Source organism: Meriones unguiculatus, chromosome 15 (assembly GCF_030254825.1).
Source record: "Meriones unguiculatus strain TT.TT164.6M chromosome 15, Bangor_MerUng_6.1, whole genome shotgun sequence".
Taxonomy (NCBI): domain Eukaryota; kingdom Metazoa; phylum Chordata; class Mammalia; order Rodentia; family Muridae; genus Meriones; species Meriones unguiculatus.
The window spans coordinates 77,210,370-77,235,199 of NC_083362.1; the positions used below are offsets into that span (position 1 = coordinate 77,210,370).

Below are 24,830 nucleotides of genomic sequence, written 5' to 3' on the forward strand. Positions count from 1 at the left end.
CTTGGTATCCACGAGCTACGTAACAGGCCCTTCAGGGACAAACACAGATAAATTCTTGCTCTCAAATGACACTAAGGTCCTGCAGGGAGGCCTCCCAACCACAATTCTGGCAGATGCAGAGACACCCCACGCTGGCACAGGGCCTCACAAAGTCCTGCAGTTGCATCAAAGGTCTGTTCACCAACAACACCCCTGCAGATGGCATGTTCTGCCCTTCCCCTATTCCTACCAGAGACCTGCCAGCCAAGAGAACAGTAAGCAGCATAAGGTAGGGAAAACAGGGAATAAAAAGACAGCAAGATAAAGGCATTTGTCTAGGATCTCTTTCTGACGGGTCTCCTCTCCCTCCATCCTAAAGACAGCATGAGATGCACAAATGGCCATGCAATGCCAGCCAGGCAAAGAAGTCACAAAGGTCAAGCTCAGAGTTCAACTCAGGTTTGACTTGACACTCATGCTCTGTCTCCGCTGCCCCAGAGCTGCAGCAGGTCAGCTTCAGAACCACTATCTTAAACTACAGGCAGAGAGTACCATGATCAGCAGAGCCATGCACACATCCCCACGCCCATAGGGCTAAGGAGCCATGCACTCTGGGGGCCTCCTTGCTCTTCTAGCTATATTGCCACTTAGATTCTGATATCCGTCACCAAAGTGTACCCGAATGATGATCACACTCTATCTTGATGGAGGAAACCCTCTTCTTTGAGAAGGACTGTTGACTAACTCTAAATCCCAACACGGTCTTCCACAGGCCCAGAGCTGTGGCTTGCTCCATGCCAGCTGCTGGAGAGAACAGCCAGCCCTGCTGCCTGGGGACTTCAATGGGTACCAAAGTACAGATCTTTCAGGTCAGCTGCCACTTTGGCTGACAACTGCAGGAGACACTGGGGCTGCTGCACCATGTGCAGGGCAGTAAAAGTGAAAGGCAACAACCTGCTCTGGAAAAGGAACTCCCAGGACGTTGAGAACTGGATGTGTCCCTCCAGTTCAGGGAGGTAAGAAAAGAACAATACAGGAGCTGCACATAAGTATCCCACAGAAAGGGGTCAGAGACCACCAATGCCAGTCCTACCTCCTATGGACTTCACAGATATACCACAGCAAAAGGGGCCTCATCCACTGTGGCATTTACCAACTATTCCCTAAGCTCTTTAAAGTCCAAGGGTACCTTAGACCTAACTGGCCAACTGTACCCCTGCCTAGAAGGCCGCAGCCCAAACCCAAACTAGACCACAGGGATCTAGCCTGAGTGCAGAGGTGAGCAGGCTTTAAAGGGTGCTCCTAGGCAGTACGGAAGGGCAGGGACTGTGTGTCCTGCCACACTCTGCTGACCTGCTAGCTGCCACACCACTGCAATGACATGAGCCAACAAGCAATGGCTTATAATACTGGGCTTTACTACAGACACTGATGTCAAGGTGAGGGGTTTTCCTCTGCTGGCTCTCAGCATCTGCCCTGAAGAAGATTCTTTTCTAAGAGGTTCTGGGTGGGCCCACCGAGGAAGCTCTCAGCAGCAGCATCTGAAAGAAGGAATGCGCTCCCTCCCCCCTCAGCCTGCAGCTCCAGCCTCAGATTATAGTGACCAAGCTGGACACGAGGGCCCTCCTTTATGCTGCTTAAACCCCAGCCCTAGCACACACTGGGGAGAACCCAGCCATGCCATGAGCAACCTGGGAGCTGCTACGATGCGCCCCAACACAGTCAGAAAGGTAAGACACATCAGCAACAAGGTCAGGCATAGGTATAAGAAACAGAACCGAGGATATGCAGCCACATTAGACACCAGATGACGGCGATGCAAGGCACCGCAGTCCTTCACAAGGACTGCAGCCAGCACACGAATACCCGGTCCTTAAAACTGGGCCATCATCCCACCACGAGGGCTTTCCCACCCTGATGGAGTTCCACCACTGCGGTTCTGACTCAAAAAGACCACACCTATTCACCATCAGACACATGCCCCTTCACCCACCTGCTTGGGCCTCTTTCCATCCTTGCCACAGGGAGCCCTCTCAGCCTCCCACTTCACGCTTCACAGAGGCCTGGTTCTTGGAATGGCAACCTTGTGCACCTGTTGTATGTCTGTTTTTCCTCCTAGGTTCCCATCTGCATCTGTGTTTCTTTCTGGTGGCCAGTGGTAGGAAGGAGGTTTGGGGTCCTCCAGACCTCGTGGCCAGCCACAAAGCAGATGTTCAACGGAGTCCCGTCTCCTGAGCCTATTCTGAAACTATAACCTGGGCTTGTGTGCAGGATGAATACTTAGAAATTAACAGATCCATCAGAAATATTCAGGACCTTCTTTAGTACCAGAGACCAGGGGTAAGAGAAGCATAAAAACTTCTGCTTCAGAAAGAACTACTCTAGCAAAAAGCTAGACCCAAAGAAACAATGAGGGAGTCACCATTCCCTCACCACTGGGACAGCACTCCCACTTGGAATGCTGCTTCAGGCTTTGAGGCCATAGATGACTTATTGTCTCTAGCTTAAACATCAATCCAACAAAAGCTCTTGACTCTCACAGACGGAATACTTCATAGACAACAGTAAACTCGCAAAGCCCAACATGCAGTTTTAAACAGAGCCGTCTCTAAAATGTTTACGTGTGCAGCCATATTAAGGGATCATGTTAAAATTATGAGGTTCAGTAAGAAATAATTAAGTAACGTTATTAATTCTAAATGGAAACAGAGAGAGAGAAAACGCCTTTAACAGGAGCAGCAGCTTGCCACCTTGAATGTCACTGTCAGCCCCCTCCACCCACTCAAGGGACAAGCTGGGCACATTTGCCCTCGCTGGGCACAATGGCCCATTTGCTACTTGGCAGCTGTGTGTAAGCCCTTTCTGCCTCTTACTCCGTGCTACATCACAGAACCCACTTCACTTCTATCTATGGATCTACTTAACAGCATGCAATCTCCAAAATCAGGAGAAAAAGTTCCCAGATGCTTGGAGGTGCGTCAGGCAATTCCAGAACACAAGCAGACAGCACAGGGGCAGTGGGCTGGGTGTATGTCTTCGCCCAGCTCTGCCTCCAAGGCCTGCACTCTACTGTCCACCCATTCGGCAGGCACCTGAGCTGCCGTATACCAGGCAAAATCAGGCAGAAGGCACTCTTGGTCTTCTGCCTCCCTGAAGTCTCTGCCAGCAAGAGATGACATTAAACAAGTAATGTCACAATAAGCTAATGAAATTGCACAACTGGAGAACGTGAGAAAGGAGTGAGCAGGCCTTTAGCCAAGTTGAGTAGAAGACTGAAACAAGGACATGAACTGAAGGACTAGGGAAGACAGAGGCAGCAGGAGCAGTATGTGCAAAGACACTGGGCAAAGAGGACCAAGAGGAAGCGAGGAAGCAGAGCAGGCACAGGGGAAAGCTCGGCAATGAGGCAAATACCATGAGTGAAGCCTGGGAAGCCAGAGGCTGGGGCCTACAGCTTTCTGTGTCTTCCAGAGAAGCCTTGACAGGATTTCCTGCATGGAGTGGTAAGTGGAGACCTCTTTCGTAGGCAGATTAGAAACAGCCTGCAGCACGAATGCACCACAGCACAGCAGACCCAGGAGGCCAGCCCCACCTGGAGAGCTTAGGAGTGACTCAGAGCACAGCCTTAGACTCTTCTAACCGCTGAGCGTTATCTATCCACTTCCCAAGGCCTTGCTTATTCTCCTTTGAAAAAACTAGAGCAATATCAACTGTTTTAATACTATCATTATATCATTTTAATTTTTTATTACTGAAAAAAATGTATAACCAACACCAACACACATAAACACAATGAAAGTCCCTTCTGCCCATTTCGCAGATATCCCAATGGCCATCAGTATCTCCTTGAAGACCCCAGAAGGCCAGTCCGCAGACCACTCGGAGCCAAATGCCTCTACATACCATGCACAGGGAGAGTCCTGCAGCAACAAAGGTACTACAGAGTTGCTCTTCTGCAAATGGCGCAGCCCACGTCATGCATGTATCCGGGTGTCCATGTGCTCACTAATCCCTCGTTACAGTAAATTCTAAGATACAGAACTGCCACTTGAATGAACGGCCACTTAAATTTTTGGTATTTTCCTGGAGAAATTAAGCATTTTGTATGATAATGTATATTGTTCTCTCTACAGAACAAGTATGTGTGCTTCCTACAAGCCTGGGACCCTAAGTATTTGTTATATGTAACTTGTTAAACTCTAGGAAGCCATACAGGATAAGGATAGGAATCCTTATCCCAGTTGTGGGTGTTTATCAATCTCACCACTACAAAGGGCACAGATGGAATCTCCTGTACACTGGGTTATTAGCTAGGCTCAGTCTTCTTGGCTGTGAAGATGTGTCTACCTGCATTCCTTCCTAATCTTGTAACACAGAAGCTCATCCTTTTATTGTTAGTTTGCAAAAAGCTCTTTATATACTGGCCATTAATTTCATAGATTATATATAAGATTTTCTCTTGTCTCTGAATCTTGGTTATGGAGTCTTTCACCAGAGTTTTTCTTCTTCCTCCTCTTCTTCTTTCTTCTTCTCCTCCTCCTGCTCCTTCCTCTTCTCCTCCTTCTTCTTACTGTTAAATCTGTCAACATCTTCTATTAAGGCTCTGCCTTGGTTTTAGGATAAGAAGACTTGAAAGCAGTAGGTTTTCAGTTTGTGGTCCTCAGTAAGTGACAGACTACCAATGAACACTAAGTGCTCTGGCCAAAATGGACACAGACCATAGACTGTCTTCTGCCATCAACACCTGCTCCCAGACGGCCTTGAACTTCTCAGAAGACCCAACCAAGCAACGAACAGAATGTAACAACCAATGGCTAACCTGATTAGACTGTTCTGTTTTCAAATTCTGTGATGCTAGGGATGGAACCCAGAGTCTTTCAATGCTACTCTTGGCCCAACATCATACACAGAAGACCCAATATAAGACAGCATGAAGACATTAAAGTTACTCCCCAGAGAGCTGTAATGGCTCCAAGGACAGACAGCCCAGCACTGCACTAGAGAGGTATTCCAAGCTATCTTCTCAAAGTAGCTGTGCTTGTCCAGACAGCTCAACAGCACTGATCTTCCACAACTGGCTCACTCTGGCCCAGAAGAGGGACTCAGCCTCTGGGACTCAAGGCTGGCATTCCTCTCACACAACCCTTCTATCAAAGGGCATGTGACATCAGCCATCTCTTGTAGCTATGGGAGCAATAAAGGAGACCTAGATGAAAAGTACTCAAAAAATACCCTGGCCCTTACTGGGTGCACATTAAACACCAGCTGCTGTTTTGTGTCATCTCCCTGATCCAGAGAGCACACTGGAATCTACTCAGGAGGTTACAGGATTCTAACGTGGTCCAGTGACATGGAGGGTCTCAGTGGAAGCGCTTTGTGTGGACTCTGGTCTGGCCTTCCAGAAGTAAGGAGGCATGTCAGGGAAGCAAAGACAGCAGCAAAGCCAAGAGCAGCTGCAGATGCCAGCCCACATTCCACCCTAAACAAAGCCCATCCTGCTCACTCACATGAGCCCAAGAGCAAACAACTGACCTACTGACAGGAACACAGCTCAGTGAGTTGTGTAGGACTGTTCAAATGCAGCAGCACTCCTGACCCTGCCCCTCAGTCATTGAACCTTGAGGGTCAGGGTCACACTTAATGCCAGAGTTAGCTGAACAGCAGGACACATGATGGTCACTGGAGATCAAAACAAAGCCATTACAAATACCTCTTTGGGGACCCTACCCCAGGACCAACTGTGTTACAACCAATGGGGCATGAGCTCAACTCTGGCTTCACTCTCTGAAGCCTGCACAGTCACCCCAGAGGCCCAGACATCCAAAACTCTGGTCCTGGGATTGAACCCCCCACCCCCAATCTTCCAGCACAGCAGGTGTCTCTCATTTCTGCATCTCCCTGGCTCCCTACATCAGGTATTAATGTATTACTTATGGCAGCTTCAGAGTTCTGAAAAACCAGCCGTTTTCAATAGAAAATGGCATGGACTAGGCTCAACAGGAGTGATGAAATTTTCTTCTGCTCTGGCAATTAGGACGGCACAAAGTCGCCTTTCCTTTGGTGCCACCCCCAACATCAAAGGATTGGAATTCAAAGCCATTCATGCTGCATTGAAACCTCACAATGAGGCTGGAAAATGGAAGTCGATTACTGGGCAAAAATATGCAGTAGTTAAAAGGAAAGAGTTATAACGAAATTAAGCTGCAGCAGCCCCACAATGTGTGGAAACTTCCAGCACTAGAGCTCTTCTGGTAAACATCAAGAGGGGACTCCTCCTAACACAGGTTTAAAACCAAAGTCAAGCTGGGTGCCGGAAGCCCATGAAAGCAGAGTGCCATGTTCTCTTGCCCACCTTATGCACAGCAGCCCCTAGGCTTCCGAGAAGGTGAAATCTGGGGGCTTTATATGCTGCACAGCTCTCTGACGCTACTAACCACAGAACATTCTTGCTAGGGCTGCTTTCGCCACATCTGTCCTTGGTCCCTAGGCCTTCCAGGCCTGTTTGCAGTCCACAGTAATTTTTCTCCTTCAAGGGGCTCCCATCTCCCCTATAAGCAGCCAGCAGACCCCTAAAGGGGGCAGTGTTACCTCTGCCTTCTAGCAAACCCAGCTTCTTCTGGGTGATTACTGCTCTTCAGGAAGGCATTTGATCTTTAAAGGAAAAGCCAGAACACAGAAAACCATAGAAGTCTTACAGTGTGTCGGGTGTGTGTTTTTAAAGGCATGAAAATCCTTTCCTCCCACACGAATGGGGAGTTCTTCTGGGGAAAGACGCCACAGATCCCGAGGAGTGGCAGATCTGGGAAAGCGGATGGGTCTTAAAAATAGACAACTGAACCTAGACTAGAGCAGCAGAAGCTACCTGGGGGGGAGGGGGAGGGCAATTTTTAACTAAACCTCGCATATTTTTGATATCCAAAACTCCATTCTGATGAAACTTCTAACTGGGTGGCATTCTGCATTTCCAATTATAATGGAGTAATTGTGTTGCCATAGAGACTGCAAAATTCTGCAATAACTTTTGCTGCCTTGTAACTGTTATAGTGTATATTTGTGTACAAGCAGCCGAGTTTTCTTAATTCACCCTCCCTGCCTCTCCCGAAGCACTACCCCACCACCACCACCACCACCACCACCACCTTTCTGGATGGATTTTGAAACCACCACACTAGCTTTCATCTGGCCGTCCTGAAATAATTCACGGAATCATCAGAAGCAATTAAAACTCCCTGCAACCACGATCGTATCGCGGAGGAAAAAGCGAAACCAGGTCAAGGTGCAAGCTGCCAGCATCCCCCTAGCCCCAAAGCGCGACAGGGCCAGGGCTGTTTACACACTAATACTCCCAGGCCGTAAATGCTTAGGTGGTTTGTGGGAACAGGCAGAAAAGCCTCAGCAGAGAGAGCAGGGAGGCAAAGTGACTACACAGGCCTTTCCTCCCTCCCCGAGCAGGCAGAGTGGCTCTCAGAAAGCAATTAGGTAGGTCTCTACAGTAATGCAATTAGGATTTAGTTAAGAAAGTCATTAGTTCTAAAATAACTTAAGTTTAATTTCTGCGACGCTTTATTTGAAAATCGTGTCACAGCAGGTCAATTTACAGCATGCAATAACCAAAACACTGCTATCAGCGGCTGCAAGTTATTAACAAATTCTCGGTGTGCATTAAGGGAGAACACGGGTTCCACACCCGGCCTTTTCGACCGACTCCTGCGGTGTGGGCTACAGCCGAGCCTTCGGAGCCCCCCGCTCGGGGTGGACACCGGGTGGTCTCCCGGGCTCGCGCAGCGACAGTCCGGGCCCAGCCGCGGCCCCCGCCCCGCCGCCCGCCGCCGCCGAGGGGCGTTTTCTGCAAACTCACAGGCTGACAAAGTTACATAAACGCCCCGGCCCCCGCCCCCGCGCGCCCACCTGCCCGCCCGCCGGCGCAGGCCGCTCTCCCGCCCGACAGCCCGCGGCGCAGGGCCCCGAGGCCTCGGCGGGGCCGGGCGTCCACCTGCCGCCAGCGACCGGGCGGCGCGGACAATGACGGCCGGTGGCTTACCGCGGCGGCGGCGGGCCGCGTCTAGCCCTGCTCGGGCGCTCCGAGCCGCATCTCCTCAGCCTGCGCCGCCGCCGGCGGGCGGGCGGGCTCGGGCGGCGACGGCGACGGGAGCCGCGTAGAGCGGGCCGGGCGTGAGGCGGCGCGGCGACGGCGTTGGCGCGAGCAGGCGCGCGGGCTCAGGCTCGGGCGGCGGCGGGGATGGTGCTCCGCGGCGGCGGCCCCACAACCTCCCCTCCTCATTCACAAAAAATTGACCCACGTTGAACCATGATGCTGCTCCCCCTCGAGCGCAGAGCCGCGCGGGGATAGGCCGCGCCCTACGCCCGTCAGGCGCCCCGGCCCCGCCCCCCCCGCCGGCGGCCCGCCAGCCATTGGCCGCAACGGCCTTGCGTCACCTCCCTCCCGCGGGCCCCGCCCACTGCCTGGTTTCTAATGAAGAAAGCGTCAATTACGGCTCGGCTCCGCCTCCAGGAGTTCAGCTGCCTTCCTATTGGTCCGCGAAGCCTAAGCCCGCCCCACAACAGCCCAACAGCCAGCCCCACTCGGCGGGCACAGCGAAGAGGCTCGGCCTCTGTCCGCCCTCTCGCAGAAGTTCCGAGCCCCATAGGCTCCCGGCAGTGTCAATTCCAGTGAGCGGGGCGTACCGACAGACCCTCCAGGCGCTACTTCTGGGAGCTTGGCTACGGAAGGAGACCCGGGAGCTCGGGCGTTTACTGACGGGAGTCGTGGCCGGACCTCCTCGGCAGCCTACGGCGCCGCCCAGGTCCGTTCGGTGTGCCTGAGCCCCCGTCCCAGACTCCGAGGGGACGCGGAGGGGCGCAGACTCAGGCGGGGGCCCAGCCAGGCCTGGCTGCAACCTCCATCTTGGGCAAGGCACGGGTCACGTGGGGTGCGTGCCGGGAACGCCGAGCCCAGTGGGAGTGCGCAGGCGCAGCGGCCCCGCCCTGCCCCGCGGCCAGCGCGCCGCTCGGGGGTGCGGCTCTGGTGCTAAGCCCTGGCGTGGCCGTGGGAACTGGGGTTGCCCGGATAGCTGCTGTTGAGGAGGTGTAGGCCCCGGTTCCCCGCCACTGCGCCCCGGTTTGCCGAGATCACCCCCTTCGCTGCCAAGCGCCAGTAATTGGCATTCACGAGTGTAGATGGGCGTGAAAGGCCACGCTTCTGGCGCCCCTGGGGTCATTTCCTTCCATCAGGAGATGAGTAGTACAACTTCTCATCCTGTGTGCATTGTATTTCATGAATCCCACCTCCAATACGCAGGAGAGCGCACGTCCACTCTACGTGGTCTGACTAGTGGCCTAGGATACCAGCCTTTTTTATTAGGCCTTGCCTTATAGGAATTGATGAGAGATTAAAAGCGTTTTTTGATCCATGACTGAAGGGAAAACTGTGTAAGTATGTGGATGAAAACAATAAGCAAAATGCAATAGATTCTTTTCATTGTCTCAGGGTAGTAGTGAGTTAGAAAGCTTCGTTCACTGGTAGAAATTCATCCGCTAGAATAGCTCAGCGGTGAAGCCAAGAGATGAATTCTGGGATCAGAAAGAGCAGAAGAAAATGAAGGCGCTTAGTGCTAGTGCAGCTGCTTATAGGAAAGTACACTACCAAATTTACATACAAAATATACAGGCCCAGTAGCCAGTACTGCTAGTACTTGAAAGAATAAAGACGTGTGCAGTAATCAGACTACTGAAGGGAAGACAAATCTCAACCCACGCTCTATGAGCAGCAGTGTAGAAGGGCTACCCAAGCACCGCCCAGGGGTTCCATAGGGCTTGACAGTCCCTTCTCAAACAGAAGCTTGATGTTACAAACCATTCTGTAGATCAGAAAGAAAGACAGATCCCTAATACGAAAGCACCCAAGAGTTAGGAGAAGCCCACCAATTAAAAACAAATACAAAAACTGCTTTCAGATTCGATGTAGAGCACACCTGACAGGCACAAACAAGGGACCAGGTTTCCTCCCCAGTGCTGGGAGTGGTCAGGGTTGGCCAGACAGAGATAACCCTATATGTTATAACCCTAGCATCTCAGAGCTTAGAAGTAGAACCAGCCAAAGCTGTGAGCCAAGATGCGTGGTTAAGACTCTGGATTTGATCACTAACACATAGGTAGGAAAAAAACTTTAGGACATACTAACAGCTCCAGCCAATGTGCATTGAGTATGTGGTAAGCATTGAGCTAAGCACATTAGATACTCTAGAACACATGAGCAGAAAATTCCCAATCACATCAACCAGAGAACACAGTAAATAACTAGATATAATTTCCAAAGCAACTGAGAGTTGGCATGATTGGAAAGATGAACAGGTAAGAACAGTCAAGATGAAGCATGGAGGTAAAATTGCTCCCAGTAAATAAATAGGCTTTCAGGTGGAAATTGATAGGGCCTGTCTATCCCAGTTCTCACTGATGAGCAGCCTTCCGAGCCAAGGCTTCTGCCTGGCCAATTGTTAGTTATTTGTAATATTAATCCTGTAGGGACTTAAAAAGTAATGAAGATGGGTTTTCAAATCAGTGAGAAAAGAAGATGGAACGCAAAATGCAAATAATGTGAAGAAAGTAACAAATTTCTACCTCATCAAGAAGAGGGAGATTTAAGCATTTCAAAAACTGTTTAAACTTAGTGGGTATATCTGTCAGGCATACTGTCAACAGTCATAAAAGCAAGTACTGATCACTTGACTTAATTAGAACTGTTAACATAATAAGCAGAGAAATGGGCAAACCCCAGTTGTGAAATATGCAAGAATATTACTCAGCAGTATAAAAGTAAACCACAGGCAAATGAATGTGAGTAGCTCTTGATGATGAAACCAGACAACAACAGAACACCCAGGAACCAGAACCCAGATGAGCACTCTGCTGTACAGTGGCAGAGGGTTGTGTGGGAGAGCAAGGTAGATCATTACAAAGAAAAGGAAAAGAGATACATGGAATGTGGAATGCAGCTTGCATGAGAGTAGTTCCCTTTTAAAACTCACTGGATTTAAGAGCTATGCCTTTCTCAAACAGGCTTTACTTGAAAACAGTACTGCAGAAAGTGGCTGCCTCACTTTTGAGGTATCAGGACACAAATGAAATTTAAAACAAGGAAAGGCTTGCATCATCTTCATGGAGGCTGGTCTCCACAGGAAGGAGGTTTCAAAGCTGAGACAAGGACGGGATTCCAAGCCAAACAAGCAGAAGCAGAGACAAGAAAACAAAAGAAGGAACGCCCAACGAACATGACAGAATGTTCTATTCCTTAATAACAGGAGAAAGGCAACACTTTATCTGTTGATAAAAGCAAACGTGGAGAAATAAACACCATTACACCGTCACTGAGTGTTACCTAATGGAAACTTTCAGACAATTTCTCAACTACATGCACAGATGAAACCTTATTATTTTTTTTTCAACAAGTGATTTCAATTCTGGAACCCTCTTCTAGTCACTGTGGCTGTCAACTTCTTGCTAAAGCGTCACAGAAGGAAAAGAAAGAAAAAAGTGATAAATGAATAAACAAATAGATGGTTGGGTTCTACAAGATAACTCATCAGGTAAAAATGATTGCCATCAAGCCTGAAGACCTGCCTTCAATCCCAGAGACCACAGGGTGCAGAAGAGATACCACTCTTGCAAATTTTCCACTGATTCCCACATGTGCCATGGCATGCAGAAGTGCATGTGTACAATAACTGTGATAAAAATGGGGTGCTTTATATTAATAGTGGGCTTTTTACTATAATCTGTATTGGTGAGTTTCCACATATTGTTTGAGATTCACTGAAAAGTTGGCTTGGAAAGCAGGGTTGCCCTCCATTTCAAACCCAAGCTTTTTTATGTGAGGTGTTCTCTAATGGCCCCTCACCATCCTGGGTCAGGCTGGTCTCTGGCTCTTTAACAGAGAGAAGAAAACAGCAAGAAACTAAGGGCGTGGAAAACATTGTGTCCTTGAGAATAGCTAGAAGGTAGACTATTTACAACCGAGATTACCATTGTTTATCTCATAACATGAAGATGCCTGCAATGGGAAAGGGGTCACAGAAGCTCCTCCATGGAGAGGCTCCTTCCCGAGGACTCTCTCGGTTGTGAACACTGGTTGACTGCCTCAACTTACAGTCAGCTTCTGCTGGATAACCGTGCCATGATACTATCTACCTGTTGCTGTTTGTCCTTTCACTTGGAAGCTGTTCCTGAAGAAGAGCTGTGCTCTGGGAACTCCAACTAGATTCCTTAACTGGGCTTCTGTCATCATTTTTTGCTGGATGTTATAAGCCTGGGATTTGATGTCTTAACTTTTTGTTTGCTCTCTAAGTTAGGCTATTCCAGTTGTCTCTGCACTAAGGGCTGGCCCTCAAAACAGCACCAGCATTCCTAGAAATGGAATCCCGGAATCCACGATGTAGAGCATGTTATGGAAAGGGAATTGAGGCTGTAGAGGTGCATCACCCCTTGGCACCCGAGATGTCTCATGCCACCATGGGGCTATGGGAGCATGAGAGGCAGGCCTCAGGTTCTGAAGAAGCCTAGAAGAACCATTCTGAAACAGGGATAGACCTCTGCCAGAAGGAGGCAGGCTGGCTTGGCCAGGACCCTGGGCCAGCTGAGTTTCCTCCACTCAGTGACAAGAACAAAAACACATTCAGGTAAATGCTGAAAGAACTGCAGGTGTAGGGTGAGATGCTGGGGACCACAACCTTGTTTTATAGTAGATGTGCTTAGAGAAGGACAAAGGGATAAAGGTGGCAAGAATAACACTGGGTGTGATCTCCAACAGCCAGTTGGGAGGGGATTGGAAAAGAACTTGAGCAAGGACAGGCTCAAGTCACTTCTAGAGCCCCAAACCAACCAGACAAAGGCAGCATTCATGACACAGCCCAGAGTCACTAGGGCTTGTAGCACTCCAAATCCCTGTTGTAGAGATTTTATATGATGGGTGAATGAGCAATTGGTATAAAAACAGCAAAAACTGAGGGTCTCAGTGGGACTGTGTTCAGGGCAGAGGCTACAGTTCACACAGGGATTCGGGCTTCATGTGGAGAAAGGATGGTAGATATGGTAGATAGAAAAAAAGCAGAGCTTTTTTTTTTTTTCGTGTCCACCTCCTGGACACGAACCTGGAGGTGTCCAGGAGATGGGCAGGCAACTTTCAGAGCTGCACTGAGAAATGGAGACACACAAGCTGAAGAAGGATGTTGACATTCAAAGTTTCAGCATGGGGAGAGGGGCAAAGTCCAGGATTCTATAGAGGAGTAGACTAGCTTACAAAATATCTAGGAATGTGGTCTAAGAGATAGCTCTTGAGAACAGACATAGCTAGGTGAAAAAGAAATCAAGAGGACCTCAAAAGCAAAAAAAAAAAAAAAAGTAAAGCTTGGAAATGCACCATGCATGAGATCCCGGGTTTTGGCTCCAGCAGGGAGGTGGGGAGAAACAGAAAACTACACAAATGTGCTCAGCAGGCAAACAATTTTTTTGGTCTCTCTAAACCAGGCAGGAAAGGCCAAATGCATAAGGGAGGAGGTGGAGTTTACATCTTCAAAGAGACTAGAGAGTCCAGCGAGCATGCCTTCTATACAGAAAGGCAAGATGAAGTTACCCCTGAGAAGTGCAGCAGGCTGCTCTCACTCTGGTCTGGTCTACAGCACCTACAGCATGGCAGGCATTGACACAAAAATGCATTGCCATGGGAGAGTGTTGGGGCTTCTGGTAGTAGCTCAACTCCCAACCCAGGTTCTCAAAGATTTCCAGCAGTAGTCTCAGTTACGGTGCGCTCATAACCAAGACTTATACAACCTAAATGTTTTATATAGAATGTAAAATTGCATATAAAATTATAAGACCCAAAGGAAATGATTCACTGTGAACAAGTGCCAGCAGACAAGTGAAAAACAGAGTGTATCCCTCCTAAGACATGAGGGTAAAGTAAGAAGGTTTTAGAATAAGTACATTAGAAATGACTAAAGAAGTTAAGGAAAGTCATACAATGTGTGAGATACTGAGAAAAAAAAAGCTGACTTACTAAACAATGGGACTTCTAGACATGAAGAATGCAATCATTAAAATTAGAAATTCAGTGAGGAAGATAAAATAATACTCAGTGATGACATTGGTGACTTCTAAATGGATCTGAAAAAAAAACATCCACATGCAAACTAGAAAACCCAAGAGAGTTCTGTGGTCACTGCTCAGACCCAGAGCCCCATGGATACCTGACTGCTGTGCTTTACCCCTACATGAAGTGTCAACTGCTTAGGGCTGTGCCCTCTGAAGAACTGTCAAAGGGAGTCACCTCACGAGGCAGTGCTCTTTCCTCCCTAAGCTGGTACCTGGGTAAAACCAATCTCCACAATCCTGAGCTTTGCATAGGATCAGGAAGCAAATCAGGATGAGCCTGTCTCTCCGCCTTGCTCAGCGCCTTCCCCTGCCCTGGCCTGTTGTCCTTGGAACAATGTCTCTCATGTGTGAATAAGATCCTATAGCTCAAGCTGAATCTCTGGGGTCTGATCTCAACAAGGCAGCAAAGGAGGAAGAGAGGGAAAACAATGGTATCCGCTTCAGGTGGGTACCCTCCAGCATCTAAAGCAGAGTTTTTCAACCTTCCTAATGCTTCAACCCCTTACTACAATTTCTCATATTATGGTGACCCCAATCATAAAATTATTTTGTCACTACTTTATAAATAACTTTGCTACTGTTACATATTGTAATATAAATATCTGATATGCAGAATACCTGATATGTGACCCAAAAATGGGGTTGTGACCTACACATCGAGAACCACTGCTCTAGAGGAAAGAGCTCCTCAGATCTAGAAATCTCTGAGTTCTGAAGACAGTATCCACCAGATAAGAGTGACGCTGCACCATGACAGAGAGGCAGAAGCTTCATAAGAGTCACCAGGAAGACATGACAACTTGCATCCTAAGGCATGATGGGACTCATCATGGGAACTGAAGAATCCCTGAGTCACAGATTTAATGCTAAGCAAAGAGCCTGGTCACGTAGCAGACTGGGCAACCTGAATCTGCACTCAGTGATGGGGTTAGAAAAGAGACAGATTCAGGCTAACACTGAGAGAACTTACTACCAAAAGCCACCTGTGAAACAATTAAGAAAGAATAGTCCTTAAGTCACCAGTATTAGCTCCAGGACACAGCATCCTCGCTAAGTAACTTCCATCCTTCACCAGTGTCCCTCCAGCCGTTCAGAGAGCAGCTGTGTCCTGTTATGGAGCACCAGGACCTGGGGGACAGCTGTCCATAGGACTGGGTTGACAGACACCAGGACCCCCTCTAGGCCATTGTAGAGAAGGGCACAGGGGTCAGTCAGGGATAGATGAGATCCTGCCTCTGCATCCTTAGTATATCTGCTACTGTGGCTACATTAAAGAGTTGCCTTAAATTTAGCAGCAGATATTTCGTATTTTGGAGCTCTCAACTTCTGTGGGTCACATCTCTTCAAGCTGCAATTCTGTTATCAGCCAAAACTGCACACTCCTCTGAGGTTCAGGGTCCTCTTCCAAGTGCACTGGCTAGTGCCAGAACTCAGTTCTTTGCAGTAGTGGTGACGAAGTCCCTGCTTTCCCCCAGGCTATCAGCTGAGACCATTCTGAACTCTTAGAGGACACTCTCCACATCCTGTGTCTTGTCTCTCCAGAGGGGAGTCTGTGACTTCAAAGCCAGGAAAAGAATCTCTCCAACTTGGCCTCTCTTGACTTCTAAAAGTGGTCCTGGTTAGATCAGGCCCATCAAGGTCTCCTCCTAGATTAACACAAAGTCCGCTGACTCAGAAGAGCCTGTAAGACATCTGAAAAATCCTCGTCATGCAAAGCAGTGGAAAGCAGCAGGCTGTGTCTCCCAGAGCAATGCCATTTCTTTGAAAGGCCCTTCTGATATCTGTTTTTCTTCCTGGAGCAGGAGATCCCACCTCCCAGATGAGTAGTACTCTTTCTGAGCAGGAAAAAAAGAGAGAGAAAAGGAAGGAAGGAGGGAGGGAGGAAAATTCTTTAGTGGGAAGTCACAGAGGAGAGACTTATTTACAAAAAGCCCTATTAAAATAACCCTCATTTCCTTTAGCTTTCCTGCATAACTTTGTTACTTTCTATAACTGCTTCTCTCTGTCTAGGCCAGTACAAAAGCACTTAGTTTTGCTAGTTGGGGGCCTTCCTTTCCTAAGGGCCCTCTGGGTCATGTAAACTCTACAATAAGTAAACCTGCGTGGTTTCCATCTGTTCATCCTTCTTAGGCCCCAAGACTCCTTCATCCTATCTGGCACTGGGGGACAGAGGCAAAACTTTATTTCCAAGCCCCTCCTTTGCACAAATCCTGCCCACACTCACCAGTGGGGTGCTGGGACCACCTTACACTTCCCTGCATGCTGGTCAGAGGCTCAGCCTGACTCAGGGCAGCCCCGCCTTTACTCCTTCTCTAGCCCTGAGTGTGTCTCATGCTAAGCCAGCTGTACTGTTCACATCTGCCTTGTGGCTGCATACATTCTCTCCATCTGTTCTCTTCCACAACAGAGCACCTGAGACTGGAGATTCGTTTAGAAGAGACAGTTATTAAGCTTACAGAGGCTAAAAATCCAAGATCTATTAGCCTCATCTGCTTGGCTTCTGATGAAGTCCTCAGCTGCTCCACACTTGGCAGAAAAGAAAAGCGTGAGGGCAAGAGCAAGCCTGAAGAATGGGTGGGGGTGGAGCTGGCATGCAGGGTGAGCGAGTGGACACCAGGGCACCGTGAAAAGGGAAGTGAGGGAGGCTCACAGCTCGCCTAGTCTCGGGAGAACTGTATTTTCTCTTCCTGAGGGTGGAGTTAATGTCTTTAAGTCATTTTTTGATAGTTAATGACATTAAGCCCAATGATTTAACGACTTTTTAAAAGTACCACCATAACCTCTCAGTACAGTGCACTAGGGCCAGGTCTTCAACACAATAACTGGGTCGGGAAGGGGTATAAACCATATTCAAACCACATTGTGTGACTGTGGTCAATGTTTGTAATGGCCCATATATTTCTAAAATGAATGATCCCCTAATCTCAGAGTGTATCGTTCTCTTGATCCATGGACATCAGTTTGGCTTGGGATGTATGTACTTATCTATCAGATGGCAGAGCCCTGGGAGATAGTGAATAGTATGGGGAATTAGCATGGTGGTAAAAGCCAATGGCAAGCCCCTGGAGTGACTTCCTTGCTTCTCTGTCCCCTCCTACTTCTTTCCTCAGGCAAGAACAGAAATTAGTTACAAAGAAGACTCTGAACAGTCACACAGTGACATAAGCACAGAAAATTTCTGGTGCAAAAAGCAAAAATCTGAGCTGGGTGCAGCGTCACAGACCTGTAATCCCAGCACTCAGGGAGGCAGAAGCAGGAGGAACTCTGTGAGTTCAAGTCCAGCCTGGTTTATAAAGCCAGTCCAGGACAGACAAGACTACACAGAGAAACCCTATCTTGAGAAACAAAGCAAGCAAACAAACAAACAAAAAAAAAAGCAGCAAAGCTCTGAGAGGACCTGAAGCACTGTGAGGATGTAAGCATTGTGTGTTGCTAGTGCTGCAGGGAGCTTTGTCAACATTTTCCAAGAAATGCTACCCTTGAAATAGAAGGAATAAATCCCAAAGGAAAGAAGGGAGGAAAAGTTCTTCAGTCCAATATGCTCTAGGCAGGAACCAACAGCAGAGAAAGAACAGTCAACAGCAAAGCAAAGGAAAAAGAGAATGCCCCAAACACACTTATTTCTGTACTAGTTGTCTTCCTGTTGCTTTGATAAAATGCTATAACCGAAAGCAGCTCAAGAAAACAAAGACTTCTTTTGGCTTACGGTGTCAGAGGCCTACAGTCCATTGTGGCAAACATCTTCATCCATACAGAAGAAGCAGAGAGACAGGGCCAGAAGTGGAATACGGCTGTCTGCCCTAAAAGCTCAAGCCCAGTGACAGACGTTCTCTAACAAGGCCACACCCCCTGAAGTTTCCATACTCTCCCTAAACAGTACCATCGACCAGGAACCAAGTAGCCAGAGATAGGAGCCTATGGGAAGCATCACATTCAAAAAACATATAAACTAGATTATTATGGCCCATTTTCAGTATGAGGAACACTTAGAGTTGATCAGTTACAGATAACAGGAGGTCTGGGCTCCTCTCTCCCCTATCCGGCAGCTGGTGCCTGCTTGTCTCAGAGCCTTTCAAAGTAAAAAGTCACAGGCAGCCTGCTATGTCGCTGGGTCCACAATCAGAAAAGGGGGTAGCCTCAAGCCCCAAATTATCCTTCAGATAAGGCTCTATGTCCTAAACCCATGAGATGGGAGATTTACAAAGGGGGTGATTCTCAGCATATGGGAGAAGAGGACAGGAATTTATTATTTTAGGTGTGTGAGTGTTTTTGCAAGCATGTATGTGTAGGAACCAGGTGCATGCCGGCCACCTGCAAGGGCCAGAAGAATACATGGGATCGCCTGGAACTAGAGAAAGGTTGGTGGTTACCATGAGTGTGCTAAGGATGAAGCAGGCTTCTCTGTAAAAGCAGCCAGTTCTTCTAGCTGCTGAGCCATCTCTCCACATATCCCCTTTGTTCTATGCTCCATCCCTTTCTGTAGATGGTACGTTAAAAGCTGCTTCGTTTTCAAGAGTCCCTTAGATTTGTTATTTAACTTCCATAAATCACAATGATAATAAATCACAATGAAGCCACATGGACTAAATTTGCCAGATAAAGCCAGCTTGTCAAGTTGGATTTAAAAATCAAAGCCACCTACTGCTTACAAATGATAACACCAAAACAGGATGACACATAAACACCAGTGGTCTGAGGAGTGAAAATACGATGTTTAAGCAGAAACTTTTGAAAGAACTTGTGTTGTTAGAAGATTGCTGGAATTTTCAAGGAAAAGAAAGCACTGTTGGACCCAGAGGTGGTCACTGTGGGACGGAGGAGTGGCCAGGGAGACACAGCAGCTAAATCTCCTTTCAGTGAGAATTCCCCCTCATGATAACATAAACCAAAGCTTCATGGTTCAAAGAAGGAGTATGTAAGCCCACAGCATGGCTAGTGTTAGTCTCTCCACAGCTGATACACCTGGTCTAACTAATAAAGCAACACACTTACATTAATGTCCAAAGATTGAGAGTGTCCTACACTGCTGGAACCTTGGCGAGAAAGCATGTGCCCTCCACAGAGATGCAGACATGTTCAAGTGCTGGCCTCACATGCACATGAGGCCACAGCAGATCTTAGCATGCAGGGAGAGCAGGCATCTTGCAGACCAGCATGGTGCTGAGCTCAGAGCTCAGCAGCTCTGTCTCTGGGCGATGCCACAACTGAGGAAAGGTTGGAATGACTAATCCTAGGTACCCATTAGAAACATTCAGAATTTCAAAGAAGATATCAACTGGGTAAGTGATAATGCAAGTAGGTCAGGCCATCTGAGTAAATAACCAAGGAACTGTGTCCTGATCAGATGTCACCGTACAGCCTAAGCTTTAGAGATGTGGCTATAAAGGGTTGCTCCGAGATGGTCAGACAGAGAAATCCAAACAGCAACACATGTACATGAGGAAATGTGACTGTGCTGGTTTGAATGAAAATGGCCCCCGTACACTTAGAGGGAGTGGCACTGTCAGGAGATGTGGCCTTGTTGGAGTAAGTATGGCCTTGGAAGAAGTTTGTCACTAGGGGCAGGCTTTGAGGTTTCAGATGCTCAAGCTAGACCCAGTGTCACTGTCTCTTCCTGCTGCCTACCATGCTTCCTGCCATGCTTCCTGCCATGATAAGAGTGGGCTAGACCTCTGAACTATAAGCCAGCTCCAATTAAATGTTTTCCTTTATGAGAGTTACTGTGGTCATGTTGTCTATTCATAGCAATAGAAACCCTAACTAAGAGAGCGAGCTATGACAGAGATTGTGTCCGGGAGCATATAAAAGTTCCTAGTCCATGGTTAATTGAGTAAATCGAGTGAGTAAAAAGTGGAGTATTATACAGCCAGGAAAGAAATACATGATTATGGCCATATGATCACATCTATGATCACATGTTTGTGGTCAATGGAGACAGACCACAAAAATCACTGTCCTTGTGCAAGTGGCTATCCCAACTGAAAGGATGAGTAAAACCATTACTTCATCCCAAACAGGCAAATGTGGCAGAAAAATGATTTGTATGGGAAAAGCAGCTATAGAAGGCAGTGTGAGAGGAATAGTTATGATCTATAGGTGGATTTTAAATACAGAATGGAAAAAAAAGCATAAAGAAAAGCATCATTGTTCAATGTCACTATCCTTTAAGGAAAGGCAAAACTAAAGCCACAGTCGGTTGCTACAACATCTACAGGAAGAGTCAAAACAACAACAAAAATAGTGAAGACACAACCTTGGCATTGCTCTCATGCACACAATGTTCTATAATTGCATACTAACCAATTACGCCACCAGACCAAAGACTTACCCTATTGGAGAGTGCCAACTTCTGACACTATGAACTATACTCTGCTAAATTTGCAGACAGGAACCTGACAGAGTTGTCTTCTGAGAGGCTCTACCCAGCAGTGCCTCAAAACAGATGCCGAGTCTCACAACCAAACACTAGGCAATGTGTAGGAAGTCTTGTGGAAAAGTGGGAGGAAAGAAAGTTCCTGGAGGTGACAGCAACTCCACAAGAAAACCAACAGAGCCAACTAACCAGGACCCAAAGGGGCTTGCTGAGGCTGAAGCATCAATCAAGGACAATGCAGGAACTGAACCTAGGCCCCCTACAAAGATATAGCAGATGGGTAGCTTGGGCTTTATGTGGGTCCTCTAGTAAGGAAAGTGGAGACTGTGTCAGACAGGGGCTCACTTGCCAGCTTTTTGATCATTTTCCCCTGGGACTGCCTTGCAGGCCTCAGGGAAAGAGGACACACTTAGTCCTGATGCAACTTGAGGAGCTGCGGTAGATGGGAAAAAGAGCCCCCCTTTCTGAGCAAAACTGAAGAAGCAAAACAAAACAAAACAGTAAAGATGCCCTGTGCTGTTGTGATGGAATGGTACCTCCCTCAGCATGGCTGAGGGAATGTGTACACACAGCTCTGAAAAATAGAGCTTTTGTTTTTGTTTATTGTAGGCTTTTTTTTCCTGGAGTAATCATACCTAATGTAGATTAAGGTGATCCAGCTGCTCATCATTCTCCCCTGGTGAATGCAAACTCTTGCTCACACAAAAATGATGAATGCACTATTTATTGGCCCTGTGTTTACAGCAGCCGTGGAAAGGACTTGTTCCTAGTCCATGGCTGAGTGTACGAATTGAGTGGTACCTCCAAACAGCCGTGTATTGCACAAGCAGGAAAGGAACACACAGTTGCGGTCACGTGATCATGTTTGTGAGCATCTGCTCTAATACAAACACCTAGCAGTTCCTGTGGCAAGGGCAGTAAAGCAAGCCTGGGTGGACCTTTCCTCATGTCATCCTCACAGCCTCGGAGTGGACAGTGTGCGTAGGAGAACAAGAGCAAAGATGTTTGGTGCAGCGAGAGGGGACCCAGCTGAGGGTGTGCAGAGGCCTTAGGCATCTCTCCAGACGTCTTAGACGTCTTTGCTGTGGTAGGTGTCGCAGGTACCATGGCACCTGTTGCACAGCGGGCCTTGGAGTATGGATCTGCTTGGTGAGTCAGTCAGGGAACTGAGGGCTGAGCTCAAGCTGACCCAGGGCTGACTGACCCAAAAGGGTGTGTTTTAAAATCTGTTCCGTAATTGTGTTATCTCTTTCTTCAGTACGAGCTCATTGGGCATTTTTTTCCCTACACTGGATTAAAACAACAATTAATATCTTTCCTCAGTTAAAATAAAAACCATTGTGTACCCTACAACAACAGGATAACAGTCACTTAGAAACGATCAGCAGAGCACTTTTCTGGCAAGCAGGAAGCTCTGGGTTGGATCCCCAGCACTGCATAAAATCCAGGCATGTAGGCTGGAGAGATAGCTCAGTGGTTAAGAGCACTGGCTGCTCTTTCAGAGGACCTGGATTCAATTCCCAGCACCACATGGCAGCTCACAACCGTCTATAACTCCTGTTTCTGAGGATCCAACTCCCTCAGACATGCTGGCAAAACACCGATGTACAAAAAATTAAAATAAGTTTAAAAAATAAAAAAAAAAGAAAAGCCTGGCATGCTTTCCCAGGCCTATAATTGCAGTAGTCTGCAGGTAGAGGCAGAAGGACCACAAGTTCGAGGTCTTCCTCAGTTACATAGTGAGCTTAATGCCAGCCCTGGAACACAGAAATCCATCTCCAAAGCAAAATCAATAATGAAACCCAGTAGAACAATCAGTTAAACAAACAAACAACAACAAAAAGCAGTTCCTTTTCTTAGACAAAACGTCTTTTATTCCCAAAGTCAGGGATCAGTTCCCTAAGCTGTCTCCTCCGGAGGACTTCAGAGCAGGCCAGGAAATCACTGTGAGCACAATGCGGCATCTGTTTGTTAATTTTAATTTTATTTTCCCCACTAAACATTCAAGTGAGAAACATTTGGAGATTTATATTCAGGGCACAGGACCAAATGGTATCCAAAGCATTTCTTTGTTAAATATAATTAATTTTCTTGGCTTTTTTTCCTCCATCATGACAAGGCTGGACCATTCCCATTCATCCTATTTATAGGTGGACCCCTCTCCCAGAGTCAGTGACGCCCACAGAAATGCTGGAGGGAGACAGCGGTTCTGTTTCCTTTCTTGTTCTGCTATCAGAAAATGGGAGCCAGGTACTTTGTGGTATCAACTCTTAATTTAAAAAACAAACAGCCAACAAGACACAAGCTTTGACTGACTTTCAGCCTGTTTAAAGCAGGCAGCTGGCTTGCCTGGCTTCGTGGCTGGTGCATCAGGAGCCAGGGAAGGTGTTGGAGGGAGATTTGTGTATAGTGTTTAGGGAGAGAGCAAAAATATTACTGCTTCCTTTCCTTGTTTTCTTTCCCCCAGATAAAAAGGAAGACTTCTTTGTCATTCGCACATGCACACATAAATACCACACCTAGAATCTAAAGAAACCTAGAAGGAAAACTGCACAGACAATGTTATTTTTCCAATAAAAGATACATGTGATCTGGCCTGGTGTTGTCTTTAAGTGGGGATATTGACTTCCATCTAACTGATGAGTAGAGCATCTTTCTCCTGAAATATTGATGGTAGATTACACGAAACCACAAACTATCTCCGCAAAGCCTATCATCTGTAATCCTAATGGTCTTTTCTCTCCTCAGGATGACTGCTACATTCATGATATGATGGCTTTATTCTGTCTTGGGGAAAAACTTTTTACCATACTGCTAAATTAACTTGTCAAAAGGCTTCAAACTTCGGAAGCTTTTACAGCTCAATTCAGTGCTATTATTCAAGATTGAAAGGGAAGGCCATGGACTGTAAAAGCTTGCAAAAAATAAATTCCACGGGCTTTCATAGACTGAGTGAAATACTTACCTTTTGTTCAGGTTGTATGTCTTTATTGAAGAGCCTGCGAATAGCTGTGTTTGCCTATAAATCCTCACTCTTTCCTGAAAGGCAGTGTGTTCTTGTCTGCTGCCCTCGAGGCCACTTTCAATGTGTCCCCTCTTGAGGACAATTCACATCCAGGGAAAAACCACTCGATCTGGGCATACTTCAAGATGTGGGGGCAGATGGAAGTCAAAGATCCCCAGTTTCCAGAACAAACCTTGATCTTTTCAGTTCTCTTATTCTCAAAAAAAAAAAAAATTGTTTTTTGTAAAGGCCTGAATGGCCAATTACTGCTTACAATTGCAGCCCAACTCTCAGGGCACATTCCAGGTGTTACTTCTATATGCTAGGGGTAAAGATGAGGAGACTTGGCTGCAATTCTTGTCAGCATTCACACTGTGACAGGGCATTTGGAACACTGGATGGCTGAGACTTGGTGCCAGCAGAGCCAGGTAGGGGGACAGCCCTACCATCTATCCCACAGGAAGGCGCACCCACAGGTTAGAGGTCAGTTGGCAGCCTGGCGTAGATGTCAACCAACACTGACATAAGCCAGCCCTTTTCTCCCCAAACCCCCGCAGGAGTATTCTGGAGGGGTTGGGAGCCGCCCATCCAGGAACCTCTGTTGTCAGGGAGTTGGCCAATGTTTTAGCAACTGGAGGGAGTCAGAATGACAGGTGGGCTTTCTGGCGTTCTGTGGATTCTTATGTTTGCCCTTCAGTCAGTAGGAACTATTTCAGTAGTGACTCAGATCACTAGAGATGTGGTAAAACATAGATTTTATGACCTTGTGTCAGGGAGTTAATAAAACTGAAAAACAAAATTTGTTTATTTGATATTTTTGTTTGCTTATTCATTTGTTTGTCTGTGAGACAAGATGTGGCCCTGGCTGTTTGGAAACTCACCATGATACCTGGCTGGCCACTGCCTCCTGAGTGTTAGGTGTGTGCTGTCACTCCCAGTTCAGGAGACCCGATTTATAGATATCATCTCCCTCCCCCACCTGATCATGCTTAAAGGCAAGTAAATGTGCTTTCTTCCATGAAGCCTGCCCTGCTCACCATGGAATGGAGTCTTTCCTATCCACCACTGAGCCTGCCCTGCCTACCATGGAACCTGCCCTGTCCACCAACCAGTCTTTTGCCCTGAGCTTCTGTTGGGTGAAGCCTTACTTTCTTAGACATGTGACAGCTCCCATATTGCATAAGGGATCTTGGTATCATACATCATTACTCAGATCAGCTATGAGCTAAGTGACAACCTTCTTGTCTTAGCCACAGTCCCTGTCACAGCGGGTCATGCTTCTACCCAGAGGTGCAGGGCAGGAATGAATAGGTTTGACAGTCACACTGGCTG

At 47.4% G+C, this 24,830-nt stretch overlaps 1 protein-coding gene across 9 annotated transcripts in view; it reads right to left on the reverse strand.

The window, feature by feature from the left end:
* Hdac4 (histone deacetylase 4) overlaps positions 1-8,763 on the reverse strand; it is a 260,524-nt gene extending 251,761 nt beyond the window's left edge. For 5 of the 9 annotated variants that reach the window (XM_060368872.1, XM_060368870.1, XM_060368866.1 and 2 more), the window contains exon 1: positions 8,021-8,269. The gene's annotated coding sequence lies outside the window, so the exon portion shown is untranslated. The other 4 variants (XM_060368867.1, XM_060368865.1, XM_060368864.1 and 1 more) reach the window with 3 other exon arrangements.
* Positions 8,764-24,830: the final 16,067 nt, after the last annotated feature.